Source organism: Dermacentor andersoni, chromosome 2, assembly GCF_023375885.2.
Source record: "Dermacentor andersoni chromosome 2, qqDerAnde1_hic_scaffold, whole genome shotgun sequence".
NCBI lineage: Eukaryota > Metazoa > Arthropoda > Arachnida > Ixodida > Ixodidae > Dermacentor > Dermacentor andersoni.
This window is the reverse complement of record NC_092815.1, coordinates 47,614,840-47,638,634: the sequence shown is the minus strand read 5'-3', so window position 1 is coordinate 47,638,634 and position 23,795 is coordinate 47,614,840. Positions and strand designations below refer to the sequence as shown.

Here is a 23,795-nt window from a genome sequence, read left to right as displayed (position 1 = left end):
TTTTTTTTGTTTTTTTTTTTTTTTGCTCTGCGGGAAATCAGAATGGTGACAGCTTTCTTAGTTTTTCCGTGCTAATTACACGTAGGCAGTCGCTTTTTATTCAAGTTTTATTTTCTTCAAGCGTTATAGCAGTTTTATTAAGCTGCTGTTCTGAACAAAGAATAAAGTCAAAGTAGATTCTGAACAAATGGGAGGGAGAGAGACAAGGAATAGCGCATCATACACTTCTTAGGGTAACCAGAGTCAAAGGAGGTAAGAACTGTGGCTTACGCTGACGCGAATGTCTCCCGTTCTGGCTGAGCGGGAGAAAAGTGTAGTATCTTAGCATTGTAGTATATCGTACGCGTTGCTAGGAAGCATTTATTTATTTATTTATTTATTTATTTATTTATTTATTTATTTATTTATTTATTTGTTTTAGGGGAGATGTCAACCTTCTGAAAAGCGAGCTCGGTAAATTTGCTCGAAAGACAATTCGGGAAAAATTCTAACTTTGAAGGTGCGGTGAAAATACCTCATGCATTGAAAAAAATCTAACAAAAGAAAACGTTACTTCAGAGAACAAGCGTTCACGTGATGCATCCATCTTACAAACGCATAGCATACAGAAAATAACATTTCCTACTTGACCTCAAAAACGATCCTTAAACAAACAAGCAAACCAAAATGTGGCACGGCTCTGATGTCCATGGGTCATCTTGCTCTCAGTGGTTAGTGAATCTCCGCCATTAGCTTTCTTCTCGGTAGCGATAAGTTTCTTCACGTAACTAATTTCCGCGTGTTGATCTGGAGCAAAGAAATATCTTTACGTGACAATAGAGGCCTTGAACAACCAGCCCGCTTCCCACTGGAAGTAGGCATGGTAACAGGCCCTGTAACAGGCCAGTCCATTGTGTGGATAGCGCATTTTCTGTGGGCTCCGAAGTGACGCTGATTGTTAGCGTATTGCCTTTTCGAGGAGGCCGGTAACAAAGATGCGTATTGCACGCTTAGCCAAAATATTTTTTTTTCGCGGTTACATGATTGATGTGAACCAAGAGTTGCAGTTGATCTTGTATACTTCAGTTCAGAAGAAAAGTCAGAAGAAAATGAATTCACCTACCTTCAGATGTAGTGATGTAGATACGTCTGTTCTGTTTGATCTGTTGATTGATTGATTGATTGATTGATTGATTGATTGACAAAACAACATCTGGGATATCACAGACGGCGTAATTGGCTGTGAAGTGGGGGAGGGAGTTCTTTGGATTGTTTCCTGTCACTTATCATTTATGCCTATATAAGTTATGACGGAACGCCAGAGGTTCTTCTGTAGCTGGCGCCTAAATTTATTGGTACGCCGGTGTTTTCATCTTTTTCTTTCTTTCTTTTTTTGTATTCGGCCTCATTGCAATGCGGCAGTCGTGAACAGGAATCGAACCAAAGACTTCATGCTGAGCACGTGAACTTCATATCCGCTGAGTCACCGTGGTAGATCAATTGGCACTCCTACTTCGAGGTCGTCCATGGAGCGCGCTGAGTATTTCTTTGTCCTGCCTTTGTTGCTCTTTCCAGGTGATTGATGCAACCGTACTTATTTTTTTTTTTTTCAGCTGTGGAGGAAGCATGCAGCTCCCACAGAAAAAATAACAACATGAACACAAGCCCTCGCCGATGGCGTCATGCGCGCAGTGAGCGTTTCTCTCTTGGTATTTGAGGTTTTTTTTAACGGCTGAACAAAGGACGACAAGCCGGCAGTTATTGGTGTCACTCGTGCAGGGTGCTAAAGTAGAACTTTTGCTGAAGAGACGAGGGCTAACACATCGTGCGCGTATTCTTTCGTGCTCCTGAATTCCCCGGCCGTTTCCTCCCTTCATATTCCTTCGCATTAACATTTTAACACTTGTGAGACTGCTAAAAAACAGTTTTCGTGCTTACATCCACGATTGCACCTATTTAGCACTCAACTGCTGAAGGTAGTCTATAATTAATAGTGTGTCCGAGAGCGTCACCATACAATTGTGAAGCTGCATTCGCGATGTAGCTTATACGCAAGACCTACAGTAATGACCCTCACTAAAGACGCACTTTCTTTTATTTATTTTTTATTTTTCAGCCAACAAAAATGCTTGTCGGTCCGTTTGCTGACACAGACATGTACGAACTTGCATTCCGGAAAATCTGTGCTCAACAGAGTTTCCCGATCCTTCGCCAAATCCTCCTTCATGTGCGCGCCACTGCGTCCCATAGCAAAAAAAAAAAAAAAAAAAACGGCCGCCGCCCTAGTATATCATCCGCATTGCGTCCCCCTTCATCACAACAGTCCTTTCATTAGACAGCGGGGAACGTCGTAACTACTTGCCAACCGAGCTTTAATCGCGAGTCGGACCAAGCGCGGCCCCGTGTGCCTGCTTTTGAAAGCCCTAAAACTCGCTCACAGTGTGCTCTGTATGAATTAGGAAGTACGCACAGAGCGTACAAGAAGGGCAGAGGGTCAAAAGTCCGCAGGGTTCCGAGCTCTTTAGAAGCGCTGCGCACATCGCCAACTCTAGTAATGAGCAGCCGCTTTGAAGCCCGATTCGCGCTAACGCCGGAGGCGCGGCCTCCCGGGTCCGCCGTGAAAGAGCTCCGTACGTGTTCAACAAGCGCTCCGGAAAAGGCGCTCCCCTTTGAATATTTGTATTTCCATTTTCTTACCATTCGCCCTAATAACACACACACAAACGCACACATAGAAAGGAAAGATCATTTTGCTTGGGGTGGGGGGGCTCGTGTCTCCGGGCTTGCGATAGCAATTACGGGCACAATGGACGCCTTTACTTAGCGGTGAGTGCGGGTGACCGCTCTAAATTTCCGCGAGCGTTTCAGACGAGGCGTGTGTGGTCGTGTCTGGAGTAACTGCACCGCCTCGCGGTACGTCGCCCCTCGGCTTTATTTGAACGAAGCGCACTTTGTTGTAACGCGGCGGAAGAAAGAAGCGACCACCTCCTCTTCTACGGCCTTAACTGCATGTTTTCGGGCGACGCAAGGTGTGGTGCGAACGTCGCGTACAAAACGCTGTTTAATTGGAAATGGGGAGAGGCCCTCCAGAAGAAGAGGTCATTGAAAAAACACAAAGGGTAAGGGTCTTGCGTGTAAGCAAATGAGTGCCGCAAATGTAGTTTTTCGCAACATTGTATACAGCTCAGCGTTGCTATATAGCTCGGGAGCTTGTTATAGTCTCTGCTCGCGTTGAGATCGCAGGCCTTCATTGGTGGCAGTATGCTGTGAAGCGTGCCTTTTCTACAGCACGTGGCGAGTGGCGAGCTTCTGCAGTGAAGCCTCCTATAGCCTCGTCGCATGGTCGCATGGTGCCGCCGAGCGCCGCATCATGCAAGAGATGGCCCGCGATCCGACGACGAGAGAGGTGACTTTTGCGCTTTTGCGGGAGTCAGTATGCACAACATTCTTCGACGGTGCTTGCGAGTCAGGACTATATGGGGTGTCCCAGCGAACGCTTTCCAGATGCTTTCATAAAAAAAAAAGGAAAGAAAAAGACATCGTGCAAGATATGGTTATAGGACCTAAAGTGTTCGGTCGTCAGACCTGTGACAACAGAACACGTCATAGGGTTTAAAATTGCATCCTACACCGCGTTCTTTGTTTTCTTTCAGCTCTTCTTATTATATTGAGATCTTGTATAACGTTGGCCGGGCCACACGGTATACTTCTTTTCTTTCCTTTCTTTTTGGGGGGAGGGGGGGGGGGGGGTTTAGCGTATGAAGGGGTGGAGATGGGCTTCGAACAGTTCATCGAAATCGTCCCATCGAAGTCGTCCCATGGAAACGATTGCGCCCGCTTCATTGAAAATGAAACTGCCATTCAGCCTCACCTATAATTCTTCAGTTTAATTCTTCAGCTTATCGCGCTCCGCGCCATTCTAGTGCCCAAAAGAAAAACTGTATGTGTACTTGAGAATGTATCTATATATATACGTGTCCTAAGGAGCACTTGACCAAAACAGCGTTAAAGACGTTCTCTAAACAATTTTAGCGCAGCTGGTCAGTGAACACTGCTCGAACAGCTAGTGAGGCGGCAGATGCGAAGGCACGCTTTCACTGGCGTTTCTTGCTCCCTCTGGTGCACAGTTCGCGTTTAAGAGAAGTTCTCTCTTTATCGAAACCAAGGAAGCTTCCCCTCTTGTATCTGGTCTTTATTAATCTGCATGTAACGGTATTGTGATCCAACTGGTGTCGTCTGGTCGCGAGAATACTCGGCAAGGCGGCTCTGCTGCAGTCGCGGATTATTTCGAATCCGTAAGCAACCTGCTGACCTGTGATTCACGACTTTCGCGTGTGTAGCGTGTAAAATTTCCCACTGTCTGCAAAGAGCCTCCTTTGTGAAGTTTCCGTCGGCGTTCTTTTACCGCTGTAAGCGACGAGACAGTGTAAATATTTCAGGACCTTTATGATGATCATTATGGTTATGGTTGTCGGGTAGCTACTAGGCGACAGCGACACACAATAGCAATGCACGCACCGGCGGGTAAGGCGAGCGTAGTAGCACTGTCAACATTTTGCGGCCGTGGAGTGGCTGACTTTCGACGCTAGTGAAACATGGTGCTTGCAAAGGCTTCTGTGTAAAAAACAAACAAATATATAAAATAAATAAATAAATAAAGAGTGCGTTGTATAAAAGTTCCGGGCGCGCCCTGAGTTATATATGCCCACGGAAATCGCGATGGGCTTTTGCGTCAGGAAGATTTGGACGACGTGCGCAAGCGAGGGGGGTTTCAGCGACAGACTGGAATAAACTCAGCATATATTTTATTTCTTGTTTTTTTTTTTTACTCAGGCAAATGGACACGGGGCTATTCCCAAGAGAACAGCACTCCCGACGTAAAGACACACACACAAAAAAAAAGACAAGCTTGTTTAATGAACACAGTGGCACATGAGATGGACGACGTGTATACCTGCGAAAAAGAGTATAGTTATATAGAGGCGTGCACGGTCACTTCTATTTTCCCATCGCACCTCTCTCTCTCTCTCTGAGTCAACGAAAGGTGGTCTCGCCCGGTTTCTTATCTTCATCATTATTATTGTTTTCATCCGAAATTGCCCTTCTCCTCTCATGTCCTACTGCCTCGCTTGTGAAAAAGAAGAAAGAAAAGAAAAGAAAAGCAGTAGAAGAAAGTAAGAAAATTCTTGCGCGACAAGGACTCCCTGAAAACGCGTCGCTCCGGTAGCGGAACAGTGACAAATGGAAAGGCGCATGCGCCGGCCTTTTATCTTCCGCGCTTATCGGGCTGCAACCCTGTATCTTTCTGCGTAGTCGACGTGGCCGACACCGATGTTTGGTCATCTGTTGTCCACGTCAGGCTGCCCTCCGGCGACGTCTCCCTAGAGCAGCCGCCCTTTGTTTTTTTCTCAACCTTTGCTGTAGCTTTACCTCTTCGCAAGCCCGAGTTTCTGCCGGGTGTCCCGTGTCCCGGCTTCCCTTTATCCTCATTTGCGCCGGTCCTCGTGGCAAGGTTGCCTCTTCTTGTTATTATTACTGTTTTAGTGGGTAGTTATTTTTGCATCCGCAAATAGAACATTCTCTAGTGGAGCACGCGCTTCGCTGCTTGCACATTATAGAAAAAGAAAGAAAAAATAAACAAAACGCATAAACGAGAAGTGTGCGCAGGGATGTTTTTCGGCTATGTGCCATAGCCTGGGAACTAAACCATCATCGTCGTCATCAAGCTTCTTGCACGTCGTTCTTTTTCTTTTTTTCGTTATGACGTCTTGTCACAAAGTTTACTAAAATCCTAGTAACCGTAGGTAGCAACAGCACGAGTATTTTCAGCTACTACCCAAAGGAGTTGGTACCCATACTACTAGCACATGTGGTAACAGTTTACGAAGCACCGAATCTAATGACACCGGTAAACGGTAATTTGTTACCCAATTATTTTAGCAGTGGGGCCTGTTCTGTTTAAAAACGGCACTTCCATGGCCCGGAAATAATTTTGTCGTTTCTGCTCTAAAATCCTAATATAATCACATGTAAAAAAAAAGAAACGAAAAAAGCGCGAGAACCGCATTGCCAGGCAGGTTTTTCACATTTATAACACCTTTTAATCATGGCACGTAAGTTTCATGCGTGACAGAATCATTCGCCAGAAGTCAGCCGCTCCACGGTCGCAAAAATGTTCACAGCGCTACGTCGCTTCCCTTTATATAGCCGCCAGCCTCACTGCCGTTACTAGCCAAGGACAATGGCCACGCGATGACGAACCGTGCTTTTGATGGTGGCGGACAGCGCGCCGGCTGACAGATGTTCATCCCTCGCATGACTGGCTGGTGGAAAAATAGCAAGTTTGTTGTCCAGGAGCACGGTGTCGTGATGACATGCTATACAGCTTCTAAAAAAAAAATCTTACCTGAATTCCTCTTCTCGCAACGTAGGAGATGAGTCTGGCTGGAGGTGGATTTATGCTGCGACGCGTGAAGTATGCGCGCTTGGGGTAAGCGATCCTCCCCCATGAGCGGCTGTAGGGTTCCTATGCTGGCATGATGATCGTTATTAAAAGTCATAGGAACGTTGGAAGTTTCATCCCTATTTAGGGCGCTTTGTTGTAGGCGCGCCAGCGGGTTCGAAAGGAAAACAAACTGTTTGCACGCAATCATGCAAGGAAAATGGATTTAGTGAAAAGGAGAGGCACAAAGCATTAAGCGACTTATGTATCATTTTACGTTCTGGGGAAGACGCGCTATTCTTTAGTGTAGCTATGGAACAGTGAAATTGGTCACCTGAGAGAGAGAGAGAGAGAGATTTCAATGAATCCTTGTGGGGTTTCCCAGGCGACACGCCTAGCACGCTGCTCCACATAGGTATTATGAAACTTGGTGGGCACAGTACACGACAGATACGCAGCATACGCAAAACGCACAACCTTCGACAAACTAAAGCTTCTTATTGAGACCATTGTGTCTCCGAGAAAATTTCAAGGTGCCATCGTTAATACACTGTCCGTGTTAGGCCACGAGCCAAGAGTGTGTCTTAGCTCAAGGGATGACTGTCTTTCGTGAACGTTCAGCGCAGACATCAAGGCTGTTCTTTTCAATGTAAAAATAATCGCCTGAACTCTACATTGACGGGAAATGAACCGCATCGAACTTTTCAGCCGGCAATGACATCCGATATTAAGGTGATATTCTAGAAGAATGAATTGTTGAGCTAGTTGTCTCCCTTTCTTGTGTCTCTGTCCTTTCTCGCGCTAATTTACTTGTTCAGATAGTGAGGTGATTTATGAGCTTTCAGGTTCTAAACCAGCTTGCGGGGACGCTGTAGTGGAGGTCTTCGTTTTAACTTTGACTGCGCTGGATCATTGCCCCAAGCACGGTTCGCGAGTGTTTTTGCATATAGCCTCTATGAGAAAGTAACCGAACTTACGACCTCGGGCTCGGATGAAGAATGGCATAGCCACCCAGCTATACTGCGGCGGGTTTTCAATGCCCGGTTGGCGAGTCTTTCCTGCGGCGGGCTTTATTTCACGTGCAATATGGCAGTTGGAAAATTTCGACTTTATCCCCAGAATGAAGTGGTACTTGCCGTGAGAAACCTCGGTGAGTTGTCACATTAAGCGCAGTATTAGTAAATGTTATACGCTGTTACGTTTCGCCTCCGACGTGCGGTATAGCCGGCGCGGATGCAACGGACGCCGGGGCTTCGTTCACAGCGGCGGACATTTTGGCCAGTTCAGCGCTGCCGCAACGCTTCCTGCCAAGCGCATCCAGGCATGTTTCAATGCCACGTGTCTTCGTGTGTGTGTGTGTGTGCGTGCGTGCGCGTGTGTGTGTGTGTGTGTGTGTGTGTGTGTGTGTGTGTGTGTGTGTGTGTGTGTGTGTGTGTGTGTGTGTGTGTGTGTGTGTGTGTGTGTGTGTGTGTGTGTGTGTGTGTGTGTGTGTGTGTGTGTGTGTGTGTGTGTGTGTGTGTGTGCGCCCACGCTTGTCAAAGCGCGGCAGCCGGGGAGAGGAGCTACCCAACCGTGAAGCGAGGAGGTCTGACCGGCGCCGGCCCGGTGGATACGTCACTTCTTGTCACAACGTGTCCGTGCGCCGCCGTCACGTGCGCCTCTTTCAAGCCGTTCCTTCTTGCCCTCGATTCCGAGAGTATAAAAGCAGCTGCCCCCGGACGCCAGGAGAGGCTTCGATTTCTTCCGTCGAGTAACGTGGTTTCCCGTTTCTCCACTTTGGTCGACCTGACCGGCCGCTCTTTTGCGATGCTAAAATAAACAAGTTGTTCTATTAGCAGTCGACTCATCCTTTGCCAGGACCTTCGGATGCTTCCAGCTGTGCCCCAGGCCGCCAGGCCAACGCTACCCTTGGGGCTTGCGACCCATTTGCAACAACGCATGGCGGACAACTGGCCAGCGAGCGAAGTAAACATAGAGTCGGAATGGAAAAAAATGTCACGACTCCACGGTATTTAGCGGTGCGACTAAGTACCGCGTCTGCAGCACGGTATTGATTTATCTGCTGATGAGTTAATTACGCGGTTCGTGAAACAATGTACTAAAAGGAGCAGTGCAACGCGCGGCGCGAACCATGAAATCCGAGGTGGTATCAAAAAGCCTCGAGACCGGCTCTGTTCTGGAGAAAGCAATTTATTTATTTGCATTCAGACGCTGTCACCTTCGAAATAGTCCCCTCGCACATCTGGGCAGCGCTGCCAGCGGTCGCAAATATGTCCTGGAAGTCTCTTTTCCGGAACGAGTCGAGCACCCTCCTCGGCGATTCGAGCTTGGTTTAAGCAATCGTGTCAAAATGGTGTCCTCAGAGCTGGGTTTTTAAATATGGGACGAAAGTGAGATAAGTGGAAGCGATTCCATAAAAATGACCTGTCTTTCGCTTTGAGGCACAAAACGTAAGCGTACGGGTACTGTCCTGAGGCGAAGCAGCAGTCGTCGTGGCGGAAAAGCCCAACGTCTCCGCGAGTGAAGAAGATCTGGGCATGTCCGCAACTCGACAATGTTCACGCTCATCGTGTTTTTTTTTTTTTTTGGAATTCATTCTGTAGGGCATCGGGAATTTGTCCTGAATGACCAAACTATCAAAAGCCAGTTTTATATTGTCGAGATTTAGGGCGTACAAAGGGAGGCCATATTGGAGAAAAGTGCCCGATCTGGTCCGCACGAGGACCTGGATGCTCTGCGACGACAATGCGCCCTATCACAGATCACTGATCAAAGGAAAAGATGGCCGGAAGAACAATTACGTAAACTTCGCCTTGACATTGACTATCCCGGTCCTCCTTTCCTTTAGTGCTACTGAATTGGGTTTTAGCCACAGGGACGTTTGTGATGCCTTCTGCAATTTTCCGTGAGACAAAAATAATTCAATGCTAAAATTTTTCGTTCCGATATTCTTTTGTAATTCCCATTTTATATTCTATAATATGTCGATGCTATAGCTTCCGCATATATATCAGGCAAATTTTTATTTTTGCAAGTTTAAGTTGCCAGTTTTGATTGAAGCTATAGTGCTCAAAATTAGTATTATTTTTGTACCCTTTCACTACCCGATTCATGGCCGATTCCTCAGAGTAGGTTGCGGCAGGTAAATCAACAACAACAACAACAACAACAACGAGCGATGACCAAGGGTCCCGCACGGGTTGTCGACTCCCGCTTGAGTCCAGCTGAAATCATAGAGAAGCTTCTCTACTGAAGGCATCGTCGCTATTTACCGCTGTAATCGTCTTGTAAATAACGAGAGGATTCCGGCTGGATCAGTCGCCACATTGGTGGGCAGACCATGTCCGTCAGAAATACACGCGTGGCCTCTTGTCTTTCGTATAGAACCACTCGCGTCGCTTGCAATCCAGTGTCAGAATTGTTGGAGATTTGGGTACGGCTCAGGATGATCTAAGTGAAGCTTGCGTTGCCGCACCAGTTGAGAGCCGTTCCTCGGGCGAATGCTCCGCGCCGTTTCAATTGTGGTGCCTCTGAGGGGAGACACACCTAGCTGACTGTTCGAACTGCCAAGCTCGTGCTCAAGAATGACGAATTCTTGAAGTAATCGATCGTTGTCGTTGCTCCTGAAGAGATGCCATTGCAGTTGATAAAGACATGCTCTGGTGTCACACTGCGCGGCACCTCAGTCGTGGATATTATTCTCTCTGAAGCAGTTTACTTTGCTGTGGAAAAGGCAATGGCTAAAGCTATGAATAAATTCTTTTACCTATCTAATCAACCTAATCCAGATGTTATCATTTTTCACGAAACTTCGCTTTCTGCAGATAAAAAGTGCCATTTGAAAGGTCTTCGGTCTTTCCGTTTAAATCGACACTCGCGAGCTGGGACATTAGTGACATTTGTTTCAAGTTAAATTTGTCATGGGACAAACATTCTTTTTTAAGTCATGGACCCCGACTGCGAAATTTTCGTGTTAAATTTCTGTCTCCCAGGGTATGATCCGTTTTTCAATTATATATACTTATTTCTCCACTGGCGTGCAAAGTACGCGTCAACTTGATGAGATGGTGGCCACATGTAGAAAGGAAGTTTAGCATGCAGGGGACTTTAATCCGCATCACGTCTAAAGAGAAGAGGGGGGGGGAGGGGAGCTAAAATATATTTTAGTGCGGTAGGCGACTATAGCAGTGGTCTGTTGACAGCAATATTTCATGTCAGAGTACAGCAAGCGATATTTGCTAGAGGTATATTTTGTTTGTTGTTAAATTTAACGTTTTGTAGCGCTGGCCTCAATGTTTCGTCCTGGTTCGTAGTTGATTCAGCAACCAACAGCGACCATCCTTAGTCGTTTTAATTCATTTGTCCAGTGACATATCTTAAAATGTGAAGAGTGTGCATTTGTTAACCACAATAAACTTCAGACTTGCCCGCGTTCAACAGTTTCTAAATTTTCCGTTGCCAAAGGCAAGGAAATCGCTTCTACTATTTTTTCGGTTTTAGAAGGTTACCGGAAGCAAGCTAGATTTGCCATCCCATCGTCTAAAAGCAACACTTGACGTTGGTAAAATGATGAGTGTACTCATTATTATAGAAAAAGAAACGCCGCTTGGAAGATGCCTCTCCATAATCAATGCCCGAAAAATTGAAAAGGTTATCAGTTTCTTGCTGGTGTACTTAAGTGTACTGTTAACGACGTCAAAGATGAATATGACATTAGGCATTGCAATTATCCGTAATGAAAAAAAAAAAATACGTGCTTTGTTCGTACACCTTCGGGCTAGGAAAGTGCTGTCAACGCCGTTGACATTAGACTCAATTGTTTAGACGCCGCAAGAAATTATCGTCTCCCTAGATGAGATCGTCAAAGGTTTAAATAATCGACGTACGTACATCCCGTATTCCGGCTATATGTTTTACATTGGACCCTTAGGATGGCTTCACATCAATTTCATTATCTGAGCTAAATCTGACTGCACTATGCTTGCCGAATACAGCCCCCGGCCCTGAGCTTCACAAGGACAATGTTACGAATATTGTTAAAGGGATCGCCTAACGTCCTTTTGGACCTGGTAAATTATTCAATTAAAAATGCGTGTATTCTGTTACAATGGCAGCTTGCCAAGGTAATAATGCTGCTTAAGAGACAAGGTGGAGGGTATACTTTGTAGAACATTAGGCCTATTGCGCTTTCGTCAAACGTAGTAACATTAAATGAGTGGATTCTTCGCCTCCGTATCATGAAAGTTGTTAATGATAATTTAATGCTTAGTCCCTGTCAAATCTGGCGTGCGCATGTCGATTCATAAAGCCGCATATAAATCTATCGACGTCATAAGCAATACGCTGCTTTAGCGACGCTCAATATCGCTAAAGAGTACGATACCGTGGAACACACTACTTTGATAAATCGTTTAAGATCTGTTCGTATATATAGCAGCCTGCATTTACTCATTTCTAAATGGAGGAGAATTCTACTACTACAAAAGCGGCTTTTCTTTTTCTAGGTACAAATAAACGAAAAGAGTGCCGCAAGGCTCAGTTCTTCCCCAGGTGCTTTTTTTTTTAATATTCTTATGGGCACAATTTCACGTCATGAAGAAGTAATTACTTGTGTTTATGCGGGTTATATTGTGCTTTTAGCGTCCGCAAAGGGCATCCATGTGCTATATCACAAACTTACTTGTGTGACCTGGACAGGTGTTTGGGTAGTAATAGGTTTTTTACTTAACGCCACGAAATGTGCTACTTTCGTTTTCCCCCTACCTGACCCAGTGCACATCTCATCGTCTTATCACCTTCAAGACAATATCACACAGGCAGAGTGTAATAAATACATTGGAGTGATTTGAAACGCCTCTCTCAACTGGCGCCCATACATCGATTTTCTCACTGAAAAGGGTACCCGTTTAATTGGCATTTTGCGTAATGAGTAATCGTAAAATAGGATCGAGAAGAGATACACTCCTAATCATATATCGTATGCACGTTTTTTCTGTATTAGCATTTGGTTGCGTGCTTTTCTCTGGAGCTCCAACCTACAAGGTTTGCCCCCTGATCCTCTTAGAAAGGGAAGCATTACGCTTGTGCCTAGAGCTTCCTAAATTTGTGGCGAATTCTGTTCTTTATCTAGAATCCCGAGTTCCTGCTCATTCGTGCAGGCTCTGTCTTTTTTCAGGGCATACGTTCTTGAGAATTTGTGAATCACCGTTACCCCCCCCCCCCCCCCCCCCCTAACTATCTCCAACAATAATTATTTCCCAGCCTGCGTTGTTTTCTTTTTGTCAACAGGCCGCGATTACATACTCCGCAAATTATATTCGTGCAACACTTACTTGACCCTTTGGATGTGCACATCTTTGATGTAGTTCCGACTCCCGACAGCTCTGCTGCTATAGATATTCATTTCGGTGATATTTTTCCTAATAATTCAAAATTACTTCTACGTCGTATTCCAGACAGTTAATGAAAATATCATCTGCAGAGCCTTAAACAAACATCGTGATTGTTCACATGATTCGAAATGTGAAAAAAAAAATAAGGTGTAAGCATATTTTGCCCAATTCTTGACTGGATGTTTTTTCTTCGGCTGCCAGATTTTATGCCCATCTTTCTGGCTGAAGTCGAGGCAGTGGTGTTAGCTTTACGCATTGATAGGTACTGATTTGTTATCGCTGTACTTATCTATAACTGATTTTTGTGACTCGTGTAATGAGGACGGTTCACTCATTGGTACCTAGATACTTGAGAAGTGTGCGCTTAATTTGTGTGCCTGGTCATAAAAGACAACTTATAAATGAAATTTCGGATTCTCTAGCCAAGGCATCTGTAAGCCGCCCGATTCTCCCGTATTGTCATTTGACTGCTTATGTTACTGCTGCTAGATTTCGTAGGAGTGTCATTATGCAGCCCCATGTGCAAGGCTCTGCTATAAATAACTGTGGATTAGTGACATCTTCTATGCCCTTGGCACAGAGATTATTGTCAAACACGAAAAGTTGAGCTCTCCATGACGAGGCTGCGCTACCGTATACCTACGGTAACCTTCTGTCCATACAGGCATGATCTAGTCACCTCACCATTATACTCACTCTGTGGCGAAGCGTAGGCACTAGACCATTTCTTGTCTTGTAGGCGCTTTAGAGTGCAGCTTTTAGGGCGCCTGTTTCTGCGGTGAGCGTCGGCGGCGAGCGTCGGCGGCGGCAGCGGCGTAACTGAGCGAACGACCACAGCGAAAGATGAAAAAGTGAACGCGGAGAGGTAGATGAAAGACGCCAGCCGCGAACGGTGGAGACCAATGAGAACGGCCCCTTCAGTGACGTGCGCGCGGCAAACTGGCATCATGCAGACCCGCCCTACCGCTCGATGCGAACTTGTATATGGTTTCAGCTGGACCGCTCGTTTCGTAGTATGGTCTGCTCGCGTCGGATCTCGCTTGCGCTTCTTTGGTTTGCTTGTTTTGTTCTCGTTCGCGCTTGTTTTTATTGTGATAGTTGGCGATTGTTTTGTAATCTGATTGTATGCGCGACGCGAATTGTGTAGTACTTTCTGGAAGCCACGCGGCACCAGCGATTACACTGGAACCTTTGACGACTCATGTATAAAAGCCGACGCGCTTGATCGACCCGCAGATCAGCTTTTCGACGATTGCCGAACCTGCTACATCTCTCTCTCTCTCAAATTCTTTGCCTCAATATGGAAACACGTATAGAGCTGCGCTCAAGCTTTGCATTAGAGAGTATCATAATCGTCGGTCAATTTTTTCTGCAATAAGATCAATATTACTGGAAACACCGCTTTGCAACATTGGCCTATAGATTTATCTGTGCCTGTAATGCTATCTTTCAGAGCCTCTATTATTGGGTTCAGCCAACGAAATGTTTCCTTGGCAGTCCAAAGTTACCCCATTTAATCAAATCGATTACCACGCTAAATTTATGATCCCCCGTCGCACGATAGTTTTGCAGCGAAGCTATATATGGTTAACTTCTGGAAAAAATTGCGTGCGTCTGTCGAGCCGTGTAGATCGATAATCTGGGCCGATCGCGAAAGATAGTGCAATACCGCGCCAACCCACGGTGGAGGTGAAGCAGGCTTTAAGCACTCCGCCAATTTGAAAAGTAAGTTTAACATATTTGGTGCAAATATAACCCGTATCAGATATTAAGCTGATAAGAACCGATGCTACAGTTTGACCCGCGTCGGTCATGTCTACGTTCGCATCGCCCTCTCTTTGTCGGCGTTCCAAGAGCTTGCGTATCTCCTTTCCTTTCGCTCTCCCGTGGTGGTGGTCCCGTAAGCGTGCTGCCCGCCAGAACCGCGAGGCGGAAGGAAATGCAAACCGTCCGTGTCACACCGATACCACAAACTTGGAACATTTCACCGGAGCAGCGGCCAGGTTTCAGAGGGAGTTTGTGGGGAAAACAATTTTGTGTGGCCTGTGTTGTGTGTGACCGCTTGTGGTTTTCGAGTGACCTCACAACCAATACTGCCCTGCGGGATGTCGACCAACGCACGATCGCCTTGGCTACGGTGAAGCAGTGTGTGCCCTCGGAGTGCGGTGAGGTGCGTGTCTGTTGTACGTGCCGGGATTCGTTAGTAAGATGTGTCGGGCCTTGTTTTGCAATAATGCATGGGTATGTCTAACCCCCGCTGCCTCGTCATCTTATGAGGCTCAACATCGCGGAAGAACGACTAGTCTCGCCTCCCTTCCATTTACGTGCATATGGGGTTCGTCGAATGGCAATGGACAGTTCGCCATTAAGGGGCCCACATACAAAGCTTCGCTGGTCATCCACCTTCAGGTCATCCACCGCTGGTCATCCACCGCTGGATCACCCAATTCCCAAAGGGGAATTGCACTGAATTTTTTTACAGCGAATCATCATGCGGGCCGATCCTGGTGATATTGCTGAAAGGGTCCAAGCTCAATGCCACATACCCCTGTGGTTTCGGGGACCTGTAACGCGCCCTTGAAGTACCCTTGTCACACGTGGTACCCGAAGAAGCCCCAGGCAAAAGGGTAAGAACAGGTGTTGTGGAAAAAATGTTTTGTACAACTTTTTCGAAAAGGACTGTCAAAACATTATCGGCGCCAACCGCGCAAATGCGCTAGGGCCACTACTCGCGCGTTCGTCGTCGTTGTCGCCTTCTTCCACAGCTGGCTTCATCGTGCAAAAAAAAAAAAAAAAAAAACTGTTATTGTGAGTCACCTCTGTGTCATGCACCAAACAGCTTCGCTGGTCATCCATATTAAAAATATACATATATGAAGTTTAACGTGCCAAAACCACTTTCTGATTATGAGGCACGCCGTAGTGGAGGGCTCCGGAAATTTCGACCACCTGGGGTTCTTTAACGTGTAAATCTAAGTACACGGGTGTTTTTGCATTTCGCCCCCATTGAAATGCGGCCGCCGCGGCCGGGATTCGATCCCGCGACCTCGTGCTCAGCAGCCCAACACCATAGCCACTGAGCAACCACGGCGGGTATCTATAGTCATCCATCTTCACAGAGTCGAATGGCTTGTAAACATTTTCTTCTGTTTATTTATCTATCTATTTATTTACTTACTATTTATTATACTAAATAGTATTATTTCTTCTTTTTATTTCATGGTGTTGTTCTGATTGCATTTCTATATACTTAACTTTTTTTCATCTCACAAAAATATTAATACCGAAGTTCCAACATCGAAATTGTTAGTTCTGTTGTTTTTAACCGCTTAATTAAACCACCCCATTCATGGTCAATCCCCCACTGTGGGTATGCTCTACGACCACTCAGGTCCACAACAAGAACTCCGCACACGCGAGTTTTTTGCCATGAATCAACATGATTTCTACCTATTTGTCAGATTTGGCTCCCGCTTATTTCAATGTCTTCCCGAAGTTCTATACCGAACTCAAAAATAGCCATTTTGGCATGATTTTCCGACTGAAGCTCGAATTGCAGAAGGGTGCTCTGACCCCTACCGCCATAATGTCGTCTAGTACACATTCGCAAGTTGGCAAGAACGCTGCGCAAATGGACGATTTCAACGATAACAGTGTTTGAATTCACATAAATTAGTTTCTTCAAAAGAAGGCCAGTCTAGCGATTTTCATATCATCATGTATATACGAAATCTTAAAAATCATGGGGTTTTACGTGCCAAAACCACATTCTGATGATGAGTCCCGCCGTAGTGGGGGAATTCGGATATTTGAACCACCTGGAGTTCTTTTACGTGCACCTAAATCTAAGTACACGGGTGCTTTCGCAATTTGCCCCCGTCTAAATGGGGCCGCTGTGGCCGCGATTCAATCCCGCAACCTCGTGCTTAGCAGCCCAACAGCTTAGCCACTAAGCAACCACGGCGGATACAAACAAATGAAACGTTACCGGCGTTTACAGCGTCGATTAAAAAAAATCCTGTGCGCTTTCTATGAAATTATCCAAGCATAAATATGTGTACACGTCTGTATGCCGGTGTTCAAAGCACAACTTTGTTTACCACCGATGAATTGTTGCAGCTTATACTTTTTCTTTCTGTGCGCTGCAGTCGGGAAATGCTGTAATCGAGGCTGCAGACGGGATGAGCTAGTCACCAACAAATGATTGCTACAACTGCATGCCGGTATTATGCAGCATTGAAGAGCTACAAGTACATAGTTGCAAAGCGAAATGACATTGTTGGAATCGCACCGCTGGCACGAGTTGTTGGGGTCTCGGTGCTGACGCCCGTTATTGCCAATGGGTCGCAAGCCCCAAGGGTAGCGTTGGCCTGGCGGCCTGGGGCACTGGAAGCATCCGAAGGTCCCGGCAAAGCATGAGAAGACTGGTAACAGAACAACTTGTTTATTCTAACATAGCAAAAGAGCGGCCGGTCAGGTCGACCGAAGTGGAGAGACGGGAGAGCACGTAACTCAACAGTACAAATCGGAGCCTCTCCCCTGGCGTCCGGGGGCAGCTGCTCTTATACTCTCGGCGTCGCGGTCCAAAAGGGAAGGTCACGGGATGAAGGTCACGGGATGAAGGTCACGGGACGGCGGAGCATGAGCCCACGACGGCGCGCACGGTCGAGCCGAGAGACCTGCTGAACCGAGTGTAGTGACGCATCGCCAACCCTCACTTCGGGAGCTCCGCTCCCCGGCTGCCGCGCTTTGACAAGCGTGGGCACACACACACACACGCACACACGAAGACACGTGGCACTGAAACACGCCTGGACACGCTTGGCGGGTAGGCGTTGCGGCGGCGTCAAACGGGCCAAAATGTCCGCCGCTTTGAACAAAGCCCCGGCGTCCGTTGCATCCGCGCCGGCATTACCGCGCGTTGTAGGCGAAACGTAACAGACCGCCCCGCCGGGGGAAGGAGATCCCGATGGTCAGGGGACTGCATCCGCTGTCCGGAGGGATGTCGCTCGATGATGCTCATAACCGAAGTCGGGCGTCCTTTGGCGTTTCTTGAGCGCAGTGCACAGAGAAGGCCTCGTTCTCACGTTCTGGTGCACACAGGACACTGCAAAGTGACTTCGGGAGAGTTGACATTTTTGTTCTCGTTTCCGGCAAGCGTTAGAACTACGCCGAAAGTCAACCGCTCAGTCAGCAAGCACGGCACAACCCTCACTAAGCCCTGCCAGGCTCTTTCCCCTTTTATACTGCTGCCTAGTTCCTTACAGTAGTTTAGCAGCACTCAGAACGCGTCCACAAATCGGAAAATTGCACTAGAAAGCACATCATCACTTTGAAACACTACACAAAAGCAATAAGTTAAAAATCCTGCCTCAGGAAGAAAAAACATCAGTAACAAGCAATTTTGAGGCTGATTCCCACGTTAGGGGCTTCGACTTAAGCCATCGGCGTTACCGTTGAGACTCCCCTTTTGTAACGCACCTCAAAGGAATATTGTTGCAAAGCGAGGCTCCAGCGCAGGAGGCGGCCATTTTTGGGAGAGACGGTCTGCAGCCATTGGAGAGGGCAGTGATCCGTTTCAATGATAAACCTCGAGCCGGCTAGGTAACATGATAATTTCTGAACGGCCCACACGATACACGCACACTCTTTCTCGGTGGCGCTATACGCCTGCTCACGACTCGTCAGCTTACGACTAGCATACAGGACGGGGTGTTCTACTTCTCCATTTTCCCGTTGGCACAGTACAACGCCCATGCCTCGCTCACTAGCATCACACTGAACAACGAACCCTTTTGTGTAGTCGGGCGATCGTAGCACAGGCTGGCTTGTTAGGGCGCTCTTTAGGGCGCTAAAAGCTCTTTCCTTCGTCTCATCCCAGACGACTGTTTGCGGCTCTGTCTTTCTTAGAGCATCCGTCAAGGGAGCCGCGATATCAGAGTACCTGGGGATGTACCTCTGATAGTAGCCGGCGACACCTAAGAACGACCGAATATCGGTCTTCGTGCGCGGTTGCGGGAAGTCTCGCACAGCGGCCACCTTTATTTCAGAGGGGCGGCGACGACCCCGACCAATCACGTGTCCGAGGTAGACAACCTCGGCCTGTGCTAACTGGCACTTGGGAGCCTTGACTGTCAAGCCCGCATCGCGCAGGCGGGTTAGCACTGCCCGCAAGTGCGCCATATGTTCCGGCCAGGATGCGGAGAATATCGCTACGTCGTCTAGATACGGTAAAGCGAATTCTTGCTGTCCCCGCAACACTTTATCCATGAGGCTTGAAAAGCAGTATGGCGCGTTCTTCAAACCAAAACTCAAAACTTTAGGACGGAATGTCCCCATTGGTGAAATGAACGCCGCATACCTACTAGCCTCTTCTGTAAGTGGAACCTGCCAATAACCCCTGACAAGATCTAGGGTGGAAATAAACTGAGCGCTACTCACTCTCTCAAGGCGCTCCTCGATGTTAGGGATCGGATAAATTTGATCCTTAGTGATGGAATTAAGCCTGCGGTAGTCGACGCAAGGACGAGGTTCCTTGCCCGGTACCTCAACTAAAATCAAAGGGGAGGTATAATCACTCTCACCCGCTTCAATAACACCGAGCTGTAGCATTTTCTTTACCTCAGCCTCCATAATATCGCTCTGGCGGGGTGACACCCGGTACGCCTTGGATCGTACTGGCTCTGGGGAGGTAAGTTCTATGTCATGAGTAAGGACAGAAGTCCTACCAGGCCTCTCAGAGAACAGACCTTGAAACTCTTGTAAGAGCTGGTGTAGTTCGGTTTTCTGCTCAGGCGACAGCGATGCTTTACTTATTAAGTCACTAATGACTTGATCGGTGTCTTTCCTGTTCGTCACTGAGCCTAGTCCCGGAAGCTCGACCGGAAGCTCTTCGGGCACGTTTACCATCATGCACACCACTGCTTCCCGTTGCTTATAGGGTTTGAGCAGATTACAGTGGTAAACTTGCTGTGCTTTCCGCTTTCCTGGCAGACTCACCACGTAGTTAACTTCCGACAGTTTTTGAACAATCCGTGCTGGGCCCTCCCACTGCACGTCGAGTTTGTTCTTTAGCGATGTGCGCAATATCATGACCTCATCGCCCACCTCGAAACGACGGGCCCTGGCTGTCCGATCATAATAAACCTTGGCCCTCTGCTGGGCCTCTGCCATTGCTTCACCTGACAACTCCTGTGCCCTTCTTAAGCGTTAGAGGAGCTTAAGCACGTACTCTACCACGACTGGGTCGTCGCCCCTGCCTTCCCATGACTCTCGAAGCATGCGAAGCGGAGATCGCAGCGAGCGACCGTACACCAGCTCAGCTGGCGAAAACCCCGTAGCCGCATGCGGCGCGGTCCTTAATGCAAACATCACTCCAGGCAGACACAGCTCCCAGTCAGTTTGATGTTCAAAACACAATGCTCTCAACACGCGCTTCATGACGGAGTGGAGCTTCTCAACGGAATTCGACTGGGGGTGGTGCACTGAGCTGTGTAATAGCCTTACCCCGCACCTTTCGAGAAAGGCTGTCGTCAAAGCGCTAGTAAACACTGTACCCTGATCTGACTGGATTTCTGCAGGAAAACCAACTCGCGCAAATATGGACAGTAGTGCATTGACTATCTCAACTGAGCTGAGTTCTTTAAGCGGCACTGCTTCAGGGAACTTTGTCGCTGGGCAGATCACAGTCAAAATGTGTCGGTACCCCGTGGCTGTTACCGGCAGAGGTCCCACTGTATCAATAACGAGCCGTCTAAAAGGCTCCGTAATGATAGGTACCAACTTCAACGGCGCCCTCGATTTGTCCCCTGGCTTGCCCACCCGCTGACAGGTGTCGCATGTCTTCACAAAGTGGTCTGCGTCCCGAAAACACCCTGGCCAATAGTACTCTTGCAAGAGACGGTCCTTAGTTTTCTTAACTCCTAGGTGTCCGGACCACGAACCCCCATGCGACAAGCGCAACAGATCCTGACGATAGCATTGAGGCACGATCAGCTGATCGAACTCCACTCCCCTGCGGTCTAGATACTTCCGGTACAGGACCCCACCTCTTTCCACAAAGCGAGCATTTTTCTTGGCGATACCTTCCTTGACAATGCAGCGTATGTTTTCTAGGCTGCCATCCTTCTTTTGCTCGGCTATCAAAGCCGACCGGCTGACTTTTAGCAACCTGTTAAGTCCGTCTGACGTAGGCGCGATGAGCAAATCTGGAGACAGCTCTTCTAACTTTCCCGTGTCGGGATTTTCCTCTCCAGTATCTGGTGCCTTTAACGCTACAGGCTCAATTTTATTCAGTTCGGGCGTGCTCTGAATACCAGCTTGCTGCGCCTCTGACCCTTTCTTATCTTTCAACAACGTCGGCCCCGCAACTACCGCCTTTGCAGCGAGCTCCCGAACCTTCGATCTGGTTAAGGCCTGAACGCTAGCCTCCCCAAACAAAAGCCCCTTCTCGCGCAGGAGGTGATCGGACCTGTTCGAAAATAGGTACGGGTACTGGGGGGGCAGCATAGATGACACTGCGGCCTCCGTCTCAAGTGCTCCGAAAGGTCCTTCAATAAGCACTTTTGCTACCGGCAGACACACGCTATGAGCTTCTACTGCTTGCTTGATCCATGCGCACTCGCCCGTGAACATATCGGGTTCTACGTAAGAGGGGTGAACTACATCCATTGTAGCTGCGGAATCGCGAAGCACTCGGCACTCTTTCCCGTTCACGAGGAGGTCTCGCATGTAAGGCTCGAGAAGCTTCATGTTCTCGTCAGTGCTGCATATAGACAAAAACACGACTTGTGTTTTTGTTTCTGGACACTGCGCCGAAAAGTGACCCGGCTTCTGGCACGTATAACAAACGCGCGCTTGCCTCGTCTCGAACCGCTTTCTGCGTTCGGCTTCGGTTGCCGCCGTCTCCTTACGTTCGGTCGGACTGCTTTCACTCGCATCCGCACTACGTGTATCCCCTTTGCTCTCATGGGTGTGAACTTCGGCCTCTCAAACTTGGAGCCAAATTCACCCTTTTGACCGTCCTTAGCTCCGCGAGCCCGACGCGTCACAAACTCCTCGGCTAACTCAGCGGCTCTAGCCACCGTACTAACGTCTGGCCTATCCAAGACCCAGTACCGCACGTTCTCAGGTAACCGACTATAAAACTGTTCTAGCCCGAAACACTGCAGAACTTTCTCGTGGTCACCAAACGCTTTCTCTTCTTTGAGCCACTCCTGCATGTTTGACATAAGCCTGTACGCAAACTCTGTATATGACTCACTTTTGCCTTTCTCATTTTCCCGAAACTTCCGACGGAACGCCTCCGCTGACAGCCGGTATTTTCTTAGCAGACTCGATTTCACTTTGTCGAAATCCTCTGCCTCCTCTCTCTCCAAGCGAGCGACTACGTCGGCCGCCTCGCCGGGTAGCAAAGTGAGCAAGCGCTGTGGCCACGTTTCCCGAGAGAACCCCTGCTTCTCGCACGTTCGCTCAAAGTTAACCAGGAACAAACCAATGTCCTCTCCAAGCTTAAACGGCCGCATCAGGTCAGTCATTTTGAACAATACTCGTTCTCCTGCACCGTGTGCCTGACTTCCATTACGAGCGCGTTCCATCTCTAACTCGAGACGCTTCATTTCCAAAGCGTGTTGACGGTCGCGCTCTCTTTCTTTCTCTTGTTGCTCTCGTTCTATCTGTTCTTTACGTTCGCGCTCATCTTTCTCTTTCTGTTCTTTAAGTTCACGCTCCTGTCTTTTTGCCGTCTCCCTCTCCTCAATGGTCTCAAGGCATTCCGACAGCTCGTCATCCTCAGCTTCTAACTCAAGAATAGCCCTTAGCAGTTCTGGTTTTCTGAGTTTGTCTGAGACATCCAGACCCAACTCTCTCGCAAGCTCCAGCAATTTCGGTTTGCGCAACGACTTCAAATCCATGGCTGCTCTGAATGCTGCTTTCTCTACTGCCTACTATTGTCTTGCCGCAAACTAACCCGGTAGCAACGACAACCACAATTACCAGCTCTGTTTCTAACACTAACAAAAGCCTGGCAAAACTCAGAAGAAGAAAGTCCCGCACTCACCAAACCTTGCAGCCAAGACTTCAGCGCAGTCGTTCCGCTGCAGGCAACCAGTCATCACACAGGGCTCGTTGCGCTGCTCCCGGATGGTCGTTGTGCTGCTCAGCATACAGTCAACCGCATCTCTTCGCTGCAGGCCTCCGTTGTCGCGATCCCACCGCTGGCAACCAGATGTTGGAATCGCACCGCTGGCACGAGTTGTTGGGGTCTCGGTGCTGACGCCCGTTATTGCCAATGGGTCGCAAGCCCCAAGGGTAGCGTTGGCCTGGCGGCCTGGGGCACTGGAAGCATCCGAAGGTCCCGGCAAAGCATGAGAAGACTGGTAACAGAACAACTTGTTTATTCTAACATAGCAAAAGAGCGGCCGGTCAGGTCGACCGAACTGGAGAGACGGGAGAGCACGTAACTCAACAGTACAAATCGGAGCCTCTCCCCTGGCGTCCGGGGGCAGCTGCTCTTATACTCTCGGCGTCGCGGTCCAAAAGGGAAGGTCACGGGATGAAGGTCACGGGATGAAGGTCACGGGACGGCGGAGCATGAGCCCACGACGGCGCGCACGGTCGAGCCGAGAGACCTGCTGAACCGAGTGTAGTGACGCATCGCCAACCCTCACTTCGGGAGCTCCGCTCCCCGGCTGCCGCGCTTTGACAAGCGTGGGCACACACACACACACGCACACACGAAGACACGTGGCACTGAAACACGCCTGGACACGCTTGGCGGGTAGGCGTTGCGGCGGCGTCGAACGGGCCAAAATGTCCGCCGCTTTGAACAAAGCCCCGGCGTCCGTTGCATCCGCGCCGGCATTACCGCGCGTTGTAGGCGAAACGTAACAACATAAACTATTCAAGCGAAGCTTGTATTGCCTCACTTGTGTCGGCGTTGGTGTTGCCGTACGCAAAGATCCAAGCCGCGTGAAAATAAAAAT

General features: G+C 48.2%; 1 pseudogene; it reads right to left on the bottom strand.

The window, feature by feature from the left end:
• Nucleotides 1-14,447: 14,447 nt before the first annotated feature.
• Nucleotides 14,448-14,627, bottom strand: LOC126542684 (U2 spliceosomal RNA; annotated as a pseudogene).
• Nucleotides 14,628-23,795: the final 9,168 nt, after the last annotated feature.